We start from the raw sequence: 22,060 nt of genomic DNA on the forward strand, positions 1-22,060 counted from the left end.
CGGCTTTGAGTTAATGAAGCTATCAATCGGAGTACAAGGATCCAAACAACAAAAAATCAAGAAAGTGCGGGTGGCAGTTAGAGGTACAAGAAAATGAAGTGAACAGCTATGAAAAGAACAAAAACAGATATGGACCTTGTATCCTGCAAAAGCCCGAGCTTTTAAGGGTGTGTTCGGTTTGGAACCATTCCATTCCACTGTCACGAAATTGTTCCATCCCTGTGTTCGGTTTGGACAAAAAAATTATCACGGGACGGTTCCATCCCTGTGTTCGGTTTTGGAATGGGATGAGAATGGAATGGAATGGGTGAGATAGTCACCCGATTAATTATTCTAAACTCGATTAATTATTTGCTAAACTTGATTAAGTAGTGCTAAACTTGATTAATTATTGGTAAACTTGGTTAATTATTGCTAAACTTAATTAATCAACATGTGACAGTCACCCATTCCACCTCGTCCGGCCGAATCGGAGGAACCACTTCATTCCGGATCTAGAGGGAATATTCCATTTGGAGGAACCACTTCATTCCATTCCAGTTTGCAACCGAACGCAGGAACGAGCTCTGGGTGCGGAACGGTTCCATTCCGTTCCACCACATCCCCAAACCGAACACACCCTAACTAAACACTGACGATTCATCCTCGAGACTCCACTCCAAGGAACTGCACCTGATCGTACTAGCACCTATGAACAACCTTGTTGGTAGAGAGCTCCAACACATAGGACACCGGCTAGCTTCACCATGGAAAAGACGAGATTCCGAATTTCAAAGTTGGAGGGGCATCATTGCCGGCACAGACCAAGGCCGTGGGGAGCTTTCACGGATGCTCCCGCACCCACCCCAAGCACCACCTATGGCCTTGCGCGTGTAACCAAGATAGACATCGGCTAGTGTAAAACACCGACGATGTCTCTTCGTGGCATGCTACCAACTCCAACTACCACAATAGTATCAACAACGGCCACACAAACCTGGAAGCGAAACATTGAGAAGTAGCCAAGCCAACTTGAACCAATACATCCACGAATAGGGTCCAAGGAGGAACTCGGACATGACACAAGTCAATAGGCAGCAGATAATGCATACGCAGTAGGCCATCAGAAATGGATGGGCATCATGGCCACACCTCCAAGGAGGTAATCAACGTGCAAAGGCGTCATCATCATCGTCGGCAATGGCCGAAGCCTTGCGGTGCTTTCTCACACATCACATCCTAATCACTGATGTCCCTGCCAAATGAAAATAGCATAGACGAAGCCAATTTAATCTTGCTAGTAGCTCGCAATGTGCTGACAGTCAGTCATCCTAGAAATAGCGGATCTAAGTGACCACCCGACAGTCGCCAAAATCTGGCTAGAGGGGAGAAAAAACCTTGCACGGCAAAGGTTGGTCTGCTGGCGGTGAGATCGAATTGAGCCCAAGCCACCAACCATGAACCCCTTCCCAACCAGGTCCATGCACCCTGCCTAGAACAAGGTTTGCACCTCCGATCTCCCACGAGAGCGACCAATGAGGTAGGGGGAAGGTCTGCGGCCGCCAACCGCCGAGAATCCCCGCCACGGTCGATACCTGAGCACGCCATAACAATCTCTAGAAGCCAGATCCCACTGAACCCTAGCACCAGAGAACACCGCTCGGGCGCACCCACACAAGCCATCCCCAACCGGCGGTGTAGATCTACGCTACTGTACTGTGTATCCCTCCAGCTCACAAATAAGCAATACTGCAGAATTATTACATTCTCCGTAATTTTTTTTTTAAATTGTGCGCCTAATTTCCTTGCGTTTTACATATTTATATATCGTAGTACAATCATTAGTCAATAACCAATCTTAAATGCCGTTTTGTTGGCTCCAACTTTACATTTGTAAACCGGGGGGAGTACAAAACTGTAGTGTACTGGAGTATTATTCGGTTAAACTGAAACAAGCCAATGGAAGAAGTTCACTGAGAGCGCGTTCACCATTGGTTACAGGTAGAAGCTGGATGTAGACATGTAGACCGAGATAGATTCACAGATGGCGACTGAATACTTTTACAACAGCGCTCCCAGGGGGATCTACGCGGGAGGCTACGGCTTATCCTATTCACCGGCCTAGCTTATGTTATTGTGTTAATCGATCGGCGACAGATGCCCACGTCGGAGCACAGCGCACACGGAGCCCGTGCCGGAGCGCGCCCGGCTCGTGCCCGCCCGTGCCCTGGAGCTGAGCGAAGCGCTATATACTTAACTAATTAAACCTTGATCCCGGCAACATATACAAGTACATGTGTGGCTGTTGTGCATCGACTAGAATATGGCCGCTGCGTTGCCAAACAAAATTGGTTCGAGATTAAGTAGAAGACGAGGAGGCCTTGTGGCATTGGCAGATTGGCTGCCTCTTGTTTATAAATGGACTCGACCGATCGGTGATATGAGCTGAATCTAGCAACGTACAGCAGGATGATCCTGGTGATTGTATGAGATGAGGGGAGAAGGGCAGGCGCGTGGCCGCCCGTGCCCCGGACGGCGTTTCCCCTCGTTCAGCACGATATGAGCAGGCGCCTCCGTATATGCCCACGCTCTAGCTACTTGCTCGGAGCATCTGTACTGTACGGCGGTATCCTTCGTATCCATCCTAAGACTGCTTGGGAGTAACTTAGGTAGTAACATCACATATTTTAAGGTGTTTTGGTGACATGGCATAGCAATAAGGGATTTCTATTTTCGTGCCCTCGGGTTCTTAGTTGTGCTCAGTTTTCCCCAGCTCGTTAGTTTTTCCTCAGTTTTCCCCTCCCTCTAGTTTGAAACCCCTCGCAGACGCTCGGACGGGAGGGTTGCCGTCAGGTCAGAGGCCTTACCGTTACCGTTAATCTGACGGGTGGGGCTGCACAGAGGGCAGTTCCTCTCTGACCCGTCTCGTGCTGACGGGTAGCCATCCATCTATCGCTGACGCGTGGGCCGTTTTATTTCCTGATTGTATACGCGGTGCTGCCAATGACAAATGGGCCGCTCTATAGGGCTGCCGCAGCCAATGACCAGTGGGGTCATCTATTTTTCAGGAAAAGTCATATATTGCCGCTCTGAGGGGCTGCCGCAGCCAATGACCAGTGGGGTCGTCTATTTTTCAGGAAAAGACATATATTTGCCGCTCTGTGGGGCTGCCGCAGCCAATGACCAGTGGGGTCATCTATTTATTTATAGAAAATCATATATTTCCGCTCTGTGGGGCCTCCGTAGCCAATGACCGCTGGGGTTGTCTATTTATTTAGAGAATATAATATAGAGCCGCTCTGTGGGGCCGCCTCAGCCCATGGCAGGTGACTATTTTCGTAGCTTAATCTAAAGTGACTCTTATGCTAAACATTGTGCATAATATATAGAAAATTGTTAGATCTCTAAATATATAGAAAAGAGCTACGGAGTAGATCTCTAAATCGATGCATATGAAGCTACATATATATTCTTGGTCATAATCCCCTTATCTAAAGGGGATGGATGCATGGCTTCACGTCGTCGTCGCTTTCATCGTCAGTATCTTCGTCGTCTGAGTAGTAGTACTTCCTGCACATTATTCCGTCGAACACCTTCACTGTGAGCACATCATCGCCTTCATATTTGAAGTGTACGTAGCAGCCGAAATCCACACCGTGCGCGATGGCGAAATTCTCCCAGCCCTTATCGAGATACATCCGGCCTTGTCCGTCAAATAGGACCTCCACGGTCCGGAGACGAGGACCGCGAGTCAGCTGCTCGCAGATACACCTTAGCTGGCTCCCGGCCGTCAAGATAGTCCGCAAACTTTTTTGGGAGTGCCTGCAAAGAGATCGAGCGCCGATCGTTTGAAATTAAAGGTTTTTTAGAACATGCCCATAATTAATCACATGCATCATATATGTGGGAACGCGCACGTACCTTCTTGACCAAAGGGTCTTCATATATGACGATGAAGAACTCCTCTATGATCAATGGCAGTGTTGACGACGGTGGTGGTGGCAATGTTGATGATCCACCACCCCGGCCGCCCCTTCCCCTTCCCCTTCCCCTTCCCCTTCCGGTCCGCGTCCGAGACGTGGAAGCCATGGCAATGGATGATCAAGTGTATGTGAACGAAGAAGAGAGAGGCAGAACCTATTGACACAAGGGATGGCCGTTGTGGGTGTTAACAAGGGAGAGATGACCGTTGTAGGGGTTTACACAATAAATTAAGGAGGAGGTGACCGTTGTGGGGGTTTACACAATAATTTAAGGAGGAGATGACCGTTGTGGGCGTATATATCTCAACAAAAAAGTAATGCGGACTATCTTGACGGAAATGGAACTTCGTGATTTAGTTTATCATTTTACCGTGAAAAGTAATGCCTAAAAGAAATGGTAATTCGTGATAGTTTATCATTTTACCGTAATGGCTACAAGAAATCGGTGATTGTTCATCATTTTTTGCGTGAAAAGTAATGGCTACAACAAATCGGTGATGGTGTATCATTTTTTGCGTGGAAAGTAATGGCTACAAGAAATGGGTGATGGTGTATCATTTTTTGCGTGAAAAATAATGGCTACAAGAAATGGGTGATGGTGTATCATTTTTTGCGTGAAAAATAATGGCTACAAGAAATGGGTGATGGTGTATCATTTTTTTGCGTGAAAAGTAATGGCTAAACAAATTGGTGATGGTGTATCATTTTTTGCGTGAAAAGTAATGGCTAAACAAATTGGTGATGGTGTATCATTTTTTGCATCAAAAGTAATGGCTACAACAAATTGGTGATGGTATATCATTTTTTTGCGTGAAAAATAATGACTAAACAAATTGGTGATGGTGTATCATTTTTTTGCGTGAAAAGTAATGGCTACAACAAATTGGTGATGGTGTATCATTTTTTGCGTGAAAAATAATGCCTAAAAGTAGCTCGTGAAAAATAATGCAGAAAACCAAACTTTAGCGTACTGGGTAACCGCCCTTAAGCATACATAGAGGGTGGAAGCTAACCGCCGACAGAGAGAGAGGGTGGTGGCCCCGACCAGAGAGAGAGATAGGGGTTATCCTGCCCGTTAAATCCTACGATCAACGGTCAGCGGGCACGATCCGCGTGACATCGGCTAGACCAATCAGGGCAATGTTGGGCGTCTGTGAGAATTTGTGAAGGGAGAGGGCAAAACTGAGTAGTATCAAGAAACCAAGGGCAAGTGAGTAGTAAACAGACTAAGGGATTCAAATATGAGATTTAAAAAATGGAAAATGCGTGTTTGGTACAATGAAACCCATCTTGGCCTACCTCAAACTATTTGCAATACAAATATACATGAGTGTGAAAATTATGGCCTCATTCAGACAAAGTATGTTTTGGGGAAAGCTGTTTTGGGTAGGGCTTATTGTGGAAAACCATGCACCTTCATAGCTACTAGGTGATTTGAGAAGTGGCAATTTGTGGTAAAACTTGATTTATCTATGATTTATCTATGATTTGAGAAGTGGCAATTTGTGCTAAAGACTCCATGAGTAAGTGCCACTCTTTTTCGGAATTTTTTGCACATTAAATAACTCATTTAACTAGTTAATCTCATTTGTTGACTCTCTGTTGACCAGCCACTTGAGGGTAAAACTGAGTATATTGCACTAGCCAGTATTAGCACTCAAGGCGAAAACTGAGCACACAAAAAATGCTAGTATATGACTCGAGGGCATACCTGAGTATATCTAAATTTCCAGGGTTAGACTCGAGGACGCGTGTTGCGGTGCAGAAGTCGAAGACGTGCCATTGTTGACGCGTGTCGCGGTGCAGACGTGCAATAGTGGACGCGTAGGACGCGGGTCGCATTTAGGACGCGTAAGCCCCTCTCTCCCTCCATCTGCACACAGTACGTCTCATTCTCGCTCACGCACGAAACCACCCCTCTCACGTCCCATCAACTTCTCCAAAAAACCCCAACCGCCGTACGAGCGCTCCCCTGCCGGCGATGGAGAAGAAGAATGCGCCGGCGGCCATCGCCCCCGAGCCCGTCACTGATGTCTACGGGTGCTTCTATTCTTGTAGACAGTGTTGGGCCTCCAAGAGCAGAGGTTTGTAGAACAGCAGCAAGTTTCCCTTAAGTGGATCACCCAAGGTTTATCGAACTCAGGGAGGAAGAGGTCAAAGATATCCCTCTCAAGCAACCACCGCAACCACAAAGCAAGAAGTCTCTTGTGTCCCCAACACACCTAATAGGTGCACTAGTTCGGCGAAGAGATAGTGAAATACAAGTGGTATGAATGAATATGAGCAGTAGTAACGACGCCAGAGAAGTGCTTGCTGGCGTGCAGTTGATGGTAGTAATATTGCAGGAAGTAAAGATGCAGTAAAACAGTAAACAAACAGCGATAGCAGTATTTAGGAACAAGGCCTAGGGATAATACTTTCACTAGTGGACACTCTCAACATTGATCACATAACAGAATAAATAGATAGATGCTAGACTCTATACCCTCTTGTTGAATGATGAACACCACTAACTGTGTAGGATTACACGAACCCTCAATGCCGGAGTTAACAAGCTCCACAATATTCAATGTTCATATTTAAATAACCTTAGAGTGCATGACAGATCAACATAACCAAACCAAGTACTAACATAGCATGCACACTTGTCACCTTCATACTACGAAAGGAGGCATAGATCACATCAATACCATCATAGCAATAGGTAACTTCATAATCTACAAGAGATCACAATCATAGCCTACGCCAAGTACTACATGATGCACACACTGTCACCATTACACCGTGCAGGGGGAATAAACTACTTTAATAACATCACTAGAGTAGCACACAGATAAATTGTGATACAAAACACATTGCAATCATAAAGAGATATAAATAAGCACTTCACTTTGCCATTCATAACAGTGAATAAGTATTCGTGAAATATAGCCTAAGAGACCCACACGGTGCACACACTCGTCACCTTTACACACGTGGGACAAGGAGTCTCCGGAGATCACATAAGTAAAATCCACTTGACTAGCACAATGACATCAAGATTACAAGCATCATCATATGAATCTCAATCATGTAGGGCAGCTCATGAGATTATTGTAATGAAGCACATAGGAGAGAGATTAACCACATAGCTACCGGTACAGCCCCGAGCCTCGATGGAGAACTACTCCCTCCTCATGGGAGACAACAGCGTTGATGAAGATGGCGGTGGTGTCGATGGAGAAGCCTTCCGGGGGCACTTCCCCGTCCCGGCGGCGTGCCGGAACGGAGACTCCTGTCCCCCAGATCTTGGCTTCGCGATGGCGGCGGCTCTGGAAGGTTTTCTCTGGTTTCGTCGAACGTGTCGAGGTTTTTAGGTCAGGGACCTTTATATAGGCAAAGAGGCGGAGTCGGAGGGTCGACGAGGCGACGACACACTAGGGGGCGCGGTCAAGGCCTGGGCCGCACCACCCTGTCGTCTGGGGCCCACAGGGCCCTCCTCTGGCGACTCTCGGGTGTTCTGGAAGCTTCGTGTAAAAATAGGATGCTGGGCGTTGATTTCATCCGAATCCGAGAATATTTCCTTACTAGGATTTCTGGAACCAAAAATAGCAGAAAACAGGAACTGGCCCTTCGGCATCTCGTCAATAGGTTAGTTCCAGAAAACGCATAATAATGACATAAAGTATGCATAAAACATGTAGACATTATCAATAATGTGGCATGGAACATAAGAAATTATCGATACGTTGGAGACGTATCAGCATCCCCAAGCTTAGTTCCTGCTCGTCCCGAGCAGGTAAACGATAACAAAGATAATTTACGGAGTGACATGCCATCATAACCTTGATCATACTATTGTAAGCATATGTAATGAATGCAGCGATCAAAACAATGGTAATGACATGAGTAAACAACTGAATCATAAAGCAAAGACTTTTCATGAATAGTACTTCAAGACAAGCATCAATAAGTCTTGCATAAGAGTTAACTCATAAAGCAATAAATCAAAGTAAAGGTATTGAAGCAACACAAAGGAAGATTAAGTTTCAGCGGTTGCTTTCAACTTATAACATGTATATCTCATGGATATTGTCAATGTAAAGTAATATAATAAGTGCAATATGCAAGTATGTAGGAATCAATGCACAGTTCACACAAGTGTTTGCTTCTTGAGGTGGAGAGAAATAGGTGAACTGACTCAACATAAAAGTAAAAGAAAGGTCCTTCAAAGAGGAAAGCATCGATTGCTATATTTTTGCTAGAGCTTTGGTTTTGAAAACATGAAACAATTTTGTCAACGGTAGTAATAAAGCATATGTATCATGTAAATTATATCCTACAAGTTGCAAGCCTCATGCATAGTATACTAATAGTGCCCGCACCTTGTCCTAATTAGCTTGGATTACCGGGATTATCATCGCAATACACATGTTTTAACCAAGTGTCACAAATGGGTACCTCTATGCCGCCTGTACAAAGGTCTAAGGAGAAAGCTCGCATTTGGATTTCTCGCTTTTGATTATTCTCAACTTAGACATCCATACCGGGACAACATAGACAACAGATAATGGACTCCTCTTGAATGCATAAGCATGTAGCAACAATTAATGTTCTCATATGAGATTGAGGATATATGTCCAAAACTGAAACTTGCACCATGATTCATGGCTTTAGTTAGCGGCCCAATGTTCTTCTCTAACAATATGCATGCTCTAACCATTAAATGAGTGGTAAATCTCCCTTACTTCAAACAAGACGGACATGCATAGCAACTCACATGATATTCAACAAAGTGTTGATGGCGTCCCCAGGAACATGGTTATCACACAACAAGCAACTTAATAAGAGATAAAGTGCATAAGTACATATTCAATACCACAATAGTTTTTAAGGCTATTTTGTCCCATCAGCTATATATTGCAAAGGCGAATGATGGAAATTTTAAAGGTAGCACTCAAGCAATTTACTTTGGAATGGCGGAGAAATACCATGTAGTAGGTAGGTATGGTGGACACAAATGGCATAGTGGTTGGCTCAAGGATTTTGGATGCATGAGAAGTATTCCCTCTCGATACAAGGTTTAGACTAGCAAGGTTATTTGAAACAAACACAAGGATGAACCGGTGCAGCAAAACTCACATAAAAGACATATTGTAAACATTATTAGACTCTACACCGTCTTCCTTGTTGTTCAAAACTCAATACTAAAAATTATCTAGACTTTAGAGAGACCAAATATGCAAACCAAATTTTAGCAAGCTCTATGTATTTCTTCATTAATAGGTGCAAAGTATATGATGCAAGAGCTTAAACATGAGTACAACAATTGCCAAGTATCAAATTATTCAAGACATTTTAGAATTACTACATGTAGCATTTCCCGATTCCAACCATATAACAATTAATGAAGCAGTTTCAACCTTCGCCATGAACATTAAAAGCTAAGAACACATGTGTTCATATGAACCAGCGAAGCGTGTCTCTCTCCCACACAAGCATTTATTCAAACAAAAACAAAACCAAAAACAAACAGACGCTCCAAGCAAAGTACATAAGATGTGACGGAATAAAAATATAGTTTCAGGGGAGGAACCTGATAATGTTGTCGATGAAGAAGGGGATGCCTTGGGCATCCCCAAGCTTTGACGCTTGAGTCTTCTTATAATATCCAGGGATGAACCATGGGGGCATCCCCAAGCTTAGACTCTTCACTCTTCTTGATCATAGTATATCATCCTCCTCTCTTGACCCTTGAAAACTTCCTCCACACCAAACTCGAAACAAACTCATTAGAGGGCTAGTGCATAATCAAAAACTCACATGTTCAGAGGTGACACAATCATTCTTAACACTTCTGGACATTGCTCAAAGCTACTGGAAGTTAATGGAACAAAGAAATCCATCCAACATAGCAAAAGAAGCAATGCGAAATAAAAGGCAGAATCTGTCAAAACAGAACAGTCCGTAAATACGAATTTTAAAGAGGCACCAGACTTGCTCAGATGAAAATGCCCAAATTGAATGAAAGTTGCGTACATATCTGAGGATCACTCACGTAAATTGGCATAATTTTCTGAGTTACCTACAGAGAATTAGGCCCAGATTCGTGACAGCAAGAAATCTGTTTCTGCACAGTAATCCAAATCTAGTATCAACCTTTCTATCAAAGACTTTACTTGGCACAACAATGCAATAAAATAAGATAAGGAGAGGTTTCTACAGTAGTAACAACTTCCAAGACTCAAATATAAAATAGAGGTACTGTAGCAAAATAAACACATGGGTTATCTCCCAAGAAGTTCTTTCTTTATAGCCATTAAGATGGGCTCAGCAGTTTTAATGATGCACTCCCAAGAAATAGTAGTTGAAGGAAAAGAGAGCATCAAGAGGCAAATTCAAAACACATTTAAGTCTAACATGCTTCCTATACAAAGGAATCTTGTAAATAAACAAATTCAAGAAGCATAATGCAACAAGCATAGAAAGATAAAACAAGTGCAGCTTCAAGATTTTCAGCAAAAAGAGAGGTATTTTAGTAACATGAAAATTACTACAACCATATTTTCCTCTCTCATAATAACTTTCAGTAGCATCATAAGCAAACTCAACAATATAACTATCACATAAAGCATTCTTATCATGAGTCTCATGCATAAAATTATTACTCTCCACATAGGCATAATCAATTTTATTAGTTGTAGTGGGAGCAAATTCAACAAAGTAGCTATCATTATTATTCTCATCATCAAATATAGGAGGCATAGTATAATCACAACAAAATTTACTCTCCATAGTAGGTGGTACTAAAAGACCACTATCATTATAATCATCATAAATAGGAGGCAAAGTATCATCAAAGAAAATTTTCTCCTCAATGCTTGGGGGACTAAAAATATCATGCTCATCAAAGCCAGCTTCCCCAAGCTTAGAATTTTCCATATCAGTAGCAACAATGGTGTTCAAAGCGTTCATACTAATATGTTCCATAGGTTTTTTAATTTTTGCATCAAACCATCCATGTCTTAAATCAGGAAATAGAATAAGAAGCTCATTGTTGTCCATTTATGCCTAACTAGTGTAAACAAGAAACAAAAAGATGCAATTGCAGGATCTAAAGGAAATAGCTTCGAGCACACACACAACGGCAACAGAAAAGTACTTTACCTGAGACCGGAGTATGAGAGCCTTTACCTTTCCTCCCCGGCAACGGCGCCTGGAAAAGTGCTTGATGTCTACGAGTGCTTCTATTCTTGTAGACGAGTGTTGGGCCTCCAAGAGCAGAGGTTTGTAGAACGAGCAGCAAGTTTCCCTTAAGTGGATCACCCAAGGTTTATCGAACTCGGGGAGGAAGAGGTCAAAGATATCCCTCTCAAGCAACCCCGCAACCACAAAGCAAGAAGTCTCTTGTGTCCCCAACACACCTAATAGGTGCACTAGTTCGGCGAAGAGATAGTGAAATACAAGTGGTATGAATGAATATGAGCAGTAGTAACGGCGCCGGAGAAGTGCTTGTCAGGCGTGCGGTTGATGGTAGTAATATTGCAGGAAGTAAAGATGCGAGTAAAACGAGTAAACAAACAGCGATAGCGATATTTAGGAACAAGGCCTAGGGATCATACTTTCACTAGTGGACACTCTCAACATTGATCACATAACAGAATAAATAGATAGATGCTAGACTCTACACCCTCTTGTTGGATGATGAACACCACTAACTGTGTAGGATTACACGAACCCTCAATCTCGGAGTTAACAAGCTCCACAATATTCAATGTTCATATTTAAATAACCTTAGAGTGCATGACAGATCAACATAACCAAACCAAGTACTAACATAGCATGCACACCTGTCACCTTCACACTACGAAAGGAGGCATAGATCACATCAATACCATCATAGCAATAGTTAACTTCATAATCTACAAGAGATCACAATCATAGCCTACGCCAAGTACTACACGATGCACACATCTGTCACCATTAAACCGTGCAGGAGGAATAAACTACTTTAATAACATCACTAGAGTAGCACACGGATAAATTGTGATACAAAACACATTGCAATCATAAAGAGATATAAATAAGCACTTCACTATGCCATTCATAACAGTGAATAAGTATTCGTGAAATATAGCCTAAGAGACCCACACGGTGCACACACTGTCACCTTTACACACGTGGGACAAGGAGTCTCCGGAGATCACATAAGTAAAATCCACTTGACTAGCACAATGACATCTAGATTACAAGCATCATCATATGAATCTCAATCATGTAGGGCAGCTCATGAGATTATTGTATTGAAGCACATAGGAGAGAGATTAACCACATAGCTACCGGTACAGCCCCGAGCCTCGATGGAGAACTACTCCCTCCTCATGGGAGACAGCAACGTTGATGAAGATGGCGGTGGTGTCGATGGAGAAGCCTTCCGGGGGCACTTCCCCGTCCCGGCGGCGTGCCGGAACGAGACTCCTGTCCCCCAGATCTTGGCTTCGCGATGGCGGCGGCTCTGGAAGGTTTTCTCTGGTTTCGTCGAACGTGTCGAGGTTTTTAGGTCAGGGACCTTTATATAGGCGAAGAGGCGGAGTCGGAGGGTCGACGAGACGACGACACACTAGGGGGGCGCGGCCAAGGCCTGGGCCACGTCACCCTGTCGTCTGGGGCCCACAGGGCCCTCCTCTGGCGGCTCTCGGGTGTTCTGGAAGCTTCGTGGAAAAATAGGATGCTGGGCGTTGATTTCGTCCGATTCCGAGAATATTTCCTTACTAGGATTTCGGAACCAAAAACAGCGAGAAAACGAGAACTGGCCCTTCGGCATATCGTCAATAGGTTAGTTCCGGAAAACGCATAATAATGACATAAAGTATGCATAAAACATGTAGACATCATCAATAATGTGGCATGGAACATAAGAAATTATCGATACGTTGGAGACGTATCAGTCGCCTCCGAGCCCGTCGCTGCCGAGCCCGTCGCCGCCGAGGGTGGCGCATCCAAGCGCGGCGCCTCTGTGAACTGGGCCTGTCTCACGGCTGACGGACCACTTCACAAGATCGGCGAATGCTTATTGGCGAAAGAGGAGTACGTGGACACCTACTCTGCTATGAGACAAGTCTGTAGAAATTGGCGCTCGGGTTTACCTGATCCCGACGTGCACCTGCACGAATGGATCATGCTACACCACGCCCTTCCACGCGCCGCTGAGTTCACCTTCCTCCATCTCGGCACATCCCGCTACGTCACCATAGATCTATCTGCAGTTCATGCAAGGTTCAAATTCCTCCATATCTATAGGGTTAATCTATTCTTATTTTCAATCTTAGTGCTGAATGTTATTTTCATCAATATATTTTAGATTCTACTTCATCGGCTTTTCCCGTGGCGTCATCGTGCTTGCCCAGAAGAACCCGCCGCACAAGATACGGCTTCTGAACCCACTCACAAAGACATCAAACACTATGTTTGAGGCGCGGATGCCAACTGTTTTTCTGGATTCAGTCGCTGCAATCAACTCCCCGACTATGGTCTTCACTTGCGGACATTACCCGGAGGAACTTGGTTGGGTCGATGAGAGCACTCCAACTAAGGATATATATGAAGATTGGGGAGAAGGAAGATTTTCGATCAAGAACCATAGTATGCGTTGCATTACCCCGTTCAATGGTGAACTGTATGCAATAGTTGTGGACAATTTTGAGTCCGGAAGAATAGTGTGCACCAATGTACAGAAGCAGCAGCGCGCGAGCACTGTCAAGATGGAGACACTAATTTCATTTCCAGAACTTGGACGTGACAAGTTCTACCTTGTGAAGTCGGATGGTGATCTGCTGCTTGTGTTGATGAAAAACACGCCTATGGTGTACCGTGTGGACACTCAGAGCCGCTCTCTCCATCCGGTCAGTAACATTGGCATTCATGCCTTCTTTGTGCATTATATCCGGTGTATCTCCGTCGACACCAGAGTGTACCCGACTCTTCGACCTGGCTGCATATACTACGCGGATTTGGGTTATACCAGGGAGTACTTTCATGATATAAATTCATGGGATGAGTCGCCACAGTATGTGCATAGACTAGGAAGCTACGGTCTGAGAAATGAAGACAGGCCATACCGTTTGGAGGATGTATTGGCCGCACACTGCAGACGGCGGGAGTTCAATGAATATTTCCTTGGGATAATGCACGAATGGAGTGACGCAGAAATATATGAGGAATGAATAACAAATTCATTCATCCTGGGGTATCCTAATCTTCTTGTTGGCCATACATTGCGTGCGTCTTGTATTTTTTTCAGCTTAGTTTGTCGTGAACATTAACAATGTTATTGGCTGCTTTTGGCTGATGTATGCAGTTTACCTATGTATTATACTTAGTTTTCTGATTATGCTGCTGTGAATTTATCATATAATAGCTTCTAGATTTGCTACTAGATTTGCTGCCATATTGGGCAAAAAATGAGGGCCAAAAGGCATAAATACTTGAAGAAAGATAGAAATAGAAGTTTCTCTAGATTTGATACTAATTTGGTGAAAAAGACAGAGAGAGAAAGAGGGGAAAAGGTGCTGTTAAAAATGCCAATTTGGGCCGAGAGAGACAAAACCCAGCTCTCACGTACAACCAAACACGGTCTCGTGCTGTCCCACACGGTCCCTTCCTACCAACCCCACACGACGCGGCCCCACAGACAACGCGGCCCCACACGTCAGCACGGGACATTCAAATAAACGGATTCCTTCCGTCTGAGCTCTTTCTGCGGGTTTCAGACAGAGGCTTGGGGAAAACTGAGGAAAAACTAAAGGGCTGGGGAAAACTGAGCACAACTAAGGACCCGAGGGCACGAAAATAGAAATCCCTAGCAATAAATGAAGAAAGAGAGGGATGTGGTAACTAGCTATGTTACCATAACATCACACACCCCAAGATAAAATGAGTCTACAAACAAATAAATGAGACTTTGCATGATACCATCTCTAAGTTACTTTCCACTATGAAGGTAGTAACATTGACTAGTAACTTATGCATGACACCACCTTATGTTACTCCCCACTATGAACATCCTAATTAATGGCATCTTCATCGGATCCTAAGCTTTTTATCCCTCCCACATTTAGCTTTAGGCCTTTTTCCCACATTTTAACGTCATTTGTAGGTGCCACGTGTTTTAATGTCTTTCCTTTGAATTGAGACAATTCCACACTATGTGTTTATACACTACGGATGGACATCTCGCTCTTGATGGAAACGTGTTATGCCGGGAAAACATAAGGAAATATCAAATTGGCATGTGTGATCGATTTCTCACGAGTCTGGAGCATGACTAGTTGTGGCTCCTGGTGGCCGCTGCTAGCTACCAGTTTAGCGCGATATGATGTGAGCGCCTGGTGGATCCAAAACCGGCCGATGTGTTGCATACGTCCAACCGATATGATGTGAGCGCATACATGATATGTTGCTAAAGCATACGCGGGATATTGCAAGGTTATTATGGGTGTTTGCTACAAGTTTATGGTTTCTCTGGATTTTTCGATGTTGCATACATGATTCCAAATTGTAACAAACATCTATGTCTTTTGTTGTGAAATAACACAACAGTTTTTTCTATTTAAAAACACATCAAATGTTGCAACCTTTTCTAGGTGTGTGCTACAATTATGTGTGTCCTCTATTTTTTTATGAACAGCCAGATTTTTAGAGAATATTTTGCTATTTGACATTCCCCTTACCTAATGGCATTATGTTATGCCATAACTTGATATTAATATATTCCACATATCGAAAAAGGTGGGATGCCCTTTTCCCAACATTACCCATCGGTTTATAAGGTTGTGCAATGTTTTATCACATACTCGACTAAATATTGGTTTTAGAAGTTGTTTAACCGGTAATAAGTGAACCATGTGGTTATACTTATGTCAACAGTTGATGATGGTACATTTATCTTGTGAGCTACACACAAAAAAGGTTGGAGTCTCATGACCATATGTTTATTTACGATTAATTCTACGTATGCCAAGCTCGTGAATGTCCGCACTGGGTTTCTTTGCAAGTGCACATGGAAGTTATGATCTCACTAGAGATTAAACTATTTATGTTCTTCCTTAACAGGAAAGTTTTACCCACCAAGAGATAACCTAGCAAGATGAAGGTGGGAAGTTCTACTATTTCGACTTGGAGAAGACTATCGAGTATTTGTTTATCCCATGCCCTTTTTACATGTATTGTGTGGCATATTGTATAAATTTCTTACAACATTCCTCTACCAATAAATATTAGAATTGAGTAAATTCTAGTTTTTACCCTCTTGTTTGAGTTTTGTGACATGTATTACCCCATTTAACATTCTTTCATCCGTATTACCCCATTTAGTGAATTTGTTTCCAGTTTTTATTCCATATAAAAATTGGAGAGCAATCTGCTAGGTGGGACTAGCGTACAAATGGTGTGTGATAACCCACAAGTATAGGGGATCGCAACAGTCTTCGAGGGAAGTAAAACCCAAATTTATTGATTCGACACAAGGGGAGGTAAAGAATACTTATAAGCCTTAACAACTGAGTTGTCAATTCAGCTGCACCTGGAAAAGCACTAGTAAAAGGGGTGATGTGAAAGCAGCAGTAATATGAGAGCAATAGTAACAGTAACACAGAAGAAGTAACAGTAACACAGAGGCAATGGCACCAGAAGATAGTTGATACTACTTCCAATGTCATATAGGAACGAGTATATGATGATGAGAGATGGACCGGGGTTCCCAACTATCTACACTAGTGGTAACTCTCCAATAACAAGTGACAAGTGTTGGCTGAACAAATTACAGTTGGGCAATTGATAGGATTGAAATAGCATTAAGACAGAACATCAAGATTATTAATCATGTAGGCATGTTTTCCATATATAGTCATACGTGCTCGCAATGAGAAACTTGTATAACATCTTTTGTCCTACCAGCCGGTGGCAGCCGGGCCTCAAGGGAATCTACTGGCAATTAAGGTACTCCTTTTAATAGAGCACCGGAGCAAAGCATTAACACTTGGTGAAAACATGTGATCCTCATATCTAAGCCTTTCCCTCCAGTTATCCCAGTTGTTGTCACTCTGGGGCCTCGGGTTCCGGACATAGACATGTGCAAACAACTTGTAGATACAATCTAAGCAATAAGTATATAGCTTAAATCTAAGATCATGCCACTCGTGCACTAGTGACAAGCATTAAACATAACAAGATTGCAGCAACAATAACTTCACAAACTTTATAGTAACAATCCATCAGATCCCAACAAACACAACACCGATTACATCAGATGGATCTCAATCATGTAAGGCAGCTCATGAAATCATTGTATTGAAGTACATGGGAGAGAGAGTACCAACTAGCTACTGCTAGAACCCGTAGTCCATGGGGGAACTACTCACGGAGCATGATGGAGGCGGTGGCGTCGATGGAGATGGCTTCCGGGGGCACTTCCCCGTCCCGGCGGCGTGCGAGAACAGAGATTCTGTCCCCCGAATTGGAGTTTCGCGATGGCGGCGGCGCCCCTGGAGTCTTTCTGGAGTTTCGTCAAGTCGTATCGAGGTTTTAGGTCGCGAGGGACTTTATAGGCGAAGAGGCGGAGTCGGAGGGGCCACGGGGCCCCCTCCCCATAGGCTGGCGTGGCCAGGGGGCCACCCGCGTCGCCATATGGTGTGGGCCCCCTGCTGCCCGCCTCCGACTCTCCTTCGGTGTTCTGGAACCTCCCGGGGAAAATAAGATATTTGGTCTTTGTTTCGTCGAATTCCGAGAATATTGCCCGAACAGCCTTTCTAGAACCAAAAACAACAGAAAACATGAACTGGCACTTCGGCATCTTGTTAATAGGTTAGTTCCGGAAAATAAGGCTAGGATACACATTGGTGTTTTAGTTTTATTTATGTTGGTTGATATGGATTAGTAGGAATAATAATGTTTTTACAAAGATAGGAGCATCCAATTGTTTGCAGGTTATCCATTTGGTTACTCACTTAATTTAACTATGGTCTTTCCTACTCCCTTCAGGACAACACACGCATATAGCTACTTGATAGAATGATTGCTAACAGTCCCTTAGGATATCTAGAGTTAGACTAGTTGGTGGTATACTAGTTTTTTCAAAATGGAGACATAGCCCGAGCCTCTATATCTTGATGCATGCAACCGTTTTATTACCTTATTAAACTTTAAGTAACGCTGGATCAACATGCTATAGATACCGAGCAACCATCTCCAACCGATTGCACCCAATAACTAAATCCTCTCGTTTCTCGGCTAGATGTAGGTAGGCAAGGGAATAACCTTCATAAAAGAAATCGATTTTTCATTGTTAAAAAAAAGTTGTTCTGGTTGTTCTGTATACCCCAAAGTAAAGCACATGTACTCAATCAGATTTGCGGTCTATCTTTTTTTCCAATCCCAGATAACTAATTCCCGAAAAAAATTAACCCCACCACCTTAGCTAAAGAACCCGAAATAAACAATTATTGAATTGACTCATCTTGATTGCAAAAACAACACTTTTTATTGCATTTCCGCTTAATTTTTTGGTCAAAGTTATCTTTGCTGAGGAGCACTTTCCGATGCAAGAACCACACAAAAATCTTTAACTTTAGTGGTAATTTCATTTTCCAAATATATTTTGTAAGAAATCTGGTTTTGGTCATTTATATAGTCTAGATACAATGATTTAACCAAGAAGGAATCTCATGTTGTTAATTCCAAACAAAGACAATCAGTTTCGTGGTTATGTGGACATCCATCAAACATCTCGCTAGAAGGAGCTATGTTTCCCCTCTATAATCCAATAAGGTACGTGTAAACCTTATGTTTAAAGGTACCCTAGACATAACAGTAGCCACCGGTAATTGTTTTCGTTGGGCTATGCTATAAAGTGAAGCTTATTGATGCGATAAAGGGGAATCACCCAACAAAGAGTATCTTCCTAGAAGAGAGTTTCCTCACCATTTCCGATGGTGAATGTTCCTCTTTGATAGAATTCCTATTTTATTGTCATTACATATCTCCAAAAAGGAGAATCTGTTGGTTTTGACTTTACTTGGCATGAAGGTTTGGAGGTAAGATATTTGTTTTCAATAACTCTTGACAAACACCTTCTATAGTTAAGAGTTTAAAAAGCCACTTAATTAGTAAACAATTGTTCTTAATATCTAAAAACTCACAGCTAGATCCCCCGATCTTGTGGTTGTCATGTGATATTCCATCGAGTCAGTCTATACTTCCTCTTATGGCAATCACTATGCTAGCAAGATCTTGATCGAAAAATCCAATATTTTCTAACCCATTAGGTATTTCATAAAAAGATATCATGAACATCAGAAGTTGGTTAAAACAGAATTTATGGGGATTAAAGGATCACCATACGAGATCAACTTGCCCACACCCAACTCTCTAGCTTCCTTTCAGCACATCATCCGCCAATTTCCATTCACCATTCCTAAGCTTGCTATAATAAATATGGATTCCCAAATATCTAAAGTGGAACGATCTAGCTTCACACCCAAACATTGATGTATTGATCCTCAACTTGTTTCGCCTTAGCAAAACAAAAGACCTCACTCTTATGAAAGTTTATCTTCAGTCATATAATTGATCAAATATGCATATTATAAGTTTCCTTTTTTGTTCTTTCTCTAAGTCATGTTCGAGGCCCCTCCCTCAACTAAGTGAGGACTGTGACCATTTACCTGACCATCCTCTGTACCTTTGCCATTAAAATGGCCAACATATATCCAAAAGAATAGGAGAAAGTCGACGAACTTGTCAAAAATCCTTTTTGGTTTGAAAATAATGACCGACGTCATCATTTATTCTAATACCTACACTCCCTGGGCTCACAAAATTATTAATCCAATCACACCAATTTCGGGTCAAAACCCTTCATGTGCATGAATTGTTGAAGAAAATGCCACTGAACTTTATTGTAGGCCTCTCAAAATATATTTTTCAACAAAACTCCATCAATATTCTTCATATGAAGTTCATGAATAGTTTCATGCAAAATTAGAACCCCTTCGAGAATTTGCTTCCCGGGCATGAAAGCAGTTTGAGTTGGTCTGATAACTAAATTTGCTACCTTGGACACAGGATTAGTGCATACCTTTGTAAATATCTTAAAACTCACATTCAGGAAACAGATCATCCTATATCTATATTGCTTATTCTGAATTGCATTTTCTTTCTTAGTGAGTAAAATAATGGTATAATTTAGATAAAAGAGTGGTAATTCCCCTTGTTGGAATTTGGCAAACATATTCACCGGATCAAATTTAGTAACCTCCCAAAGAGTTTGGTAGAACTAAGCTAGGAAGCCCTGGTCCCGACGCTTTGTTCTTTTCCATTTTACATAATTGCGTACAACTCCTTTTTTACAAAGTAGGATCTACAAATATTATTTTTCTTCCCATGTCATTTTACGAATATCTTCAATTTCATATTCTATCAAAGAGGCCAGGGTTATACTCCCCCTTTATTAAAAAAAACTCGTCAATCCAATGCCCATTAATACAACCCAATATTTTTTTATTTTAATTCGGCGCAATACCCCCGAGTAACTTGGAACACTCATGTCAACCCTAAATCCTAATAATGTAGAGTAAAAAAATGAAATGCCGGCACGTATGGCTATGGTGATGAATTAGTACATATAACCAAATGTATATTAATTAGTACAATTATTCAGACATAAGTGCAAACAGAGCTTGGCTCTGGTGGTTAGGTCCCTAGTGGTGGAACCAGCCCACCCAGGTTTAAGTTCTAGACTTGACATGAGTGTTTGCATTTACCTGGATTTATTTCAGGATTTAACCGACGCTATGATTTCAGTGGTAGGTGACGTGCCCGTCAACAGCGAGGCGTCAGTGGTGACTTCGTCAACCTCAAGATATGCCGGCTCAGTCCCTCAAAGGTGCTCATAGGGGTAGGGTGTGCGTGCGTGCGTTTATAAGGGTGTTTGTATGTGCGTATTTATGAGCGTCTGCGTTGTACTGTGTTCTAAAAAAATTATTCAGAGAGAAGTCACGTCAATGAAAAGCGCTTATGGTGGTGGCGAGAAGGGGAACATATTGTGTAGAAATACAGGACCGAGAATGGAAATCTCTTCGACTAGGTGAACCAGGAGGTGCGTCATAATGTTGAACAAGGATGGCGGGAACACCAACTCGAAACTGACAAGACATTGGACCACATCGTTCTGTAACCGTGGTAGAACTTCGGATTGATTACCTTCGAGAGATTGCATTGAGGAATGCACATAGCTTCACAATGGCTACTCGAACATTTTCCAGCAGGAGCCCCCTCAAAGCAATCGGAAGCAATTGCGTCATAATCACGTGGCGGTCGTGAGACTTCGGGTTTTGGAACTTTTTCTCCGCCATGTTTATTATTCCCTTTATATTGGACGAGAATCCGGACGGGACCTTCATACTTGCTCGGGCATTCAAAAAAGATGACCTTCTCTTCTTTGGTCGGAGCGTAGGCTGGCACGACCTTGAAACCATTCCGGATGCCGGTTATCGGGGTCTTTCAAACGTTGCTTGGTCCTGCCGTGCTTCCTTTGTATCATTTGTCTTCCCATACACGCCCAAGAAGCTTAGGAGGTTCACACAAATATTCTTCGTAACATGCATCACGTCGATTGCAGAGCGGACTTCTAGGACTTTCCAATATTCTAGCTCCCAGAATATAGATTTCTTCTTCCACATGGCTGCGTGCCCGTCGGCTCCCTTCGGAACCGATTGTCCGCGGGACCCTTTCCAAAGATGACTTTCAAATCCTTGACCATATCAAATACCTCAGCACCGATACGTTCCGCAGGCTTCGGTCGGTGATCTGCCTTGCCGTTGTAATGCTTGCCTTTCTTTCTTCTTGGATGAATTTTCGGAAGAAATCGACGATGCCCAAGGTACACGTTCTTCTTACAATTTGGCAAATGTACACTTTCAGTCTCATGTAACCAGTGCGTGCATGCATTGTATCCCTTATTTGACGAGTCCGGAAAGGTTACTAAGAGCAGGCCAATCGTTGATGGTTACGAAAAGCAACGCTCGTAGGTCAAATTCCTCTTCTTTGTGCTCATCCCACACACG

Source organism: Lolium rigidum, chromosome 6 (genome assembly GCF_022539505.1).
Source record: "Lolium rigidum isolate FL_2022 chromosome 6, APGP_CSIRO_Lrig_0.1, whole genome shotgun sequence".
Taxonomy (NCBI): Eukaryota; Viridiplantae; Streptophyta; class Magnoliopsida; order Poales; family Poaceae; genus Lolium; species Lolium rigidum.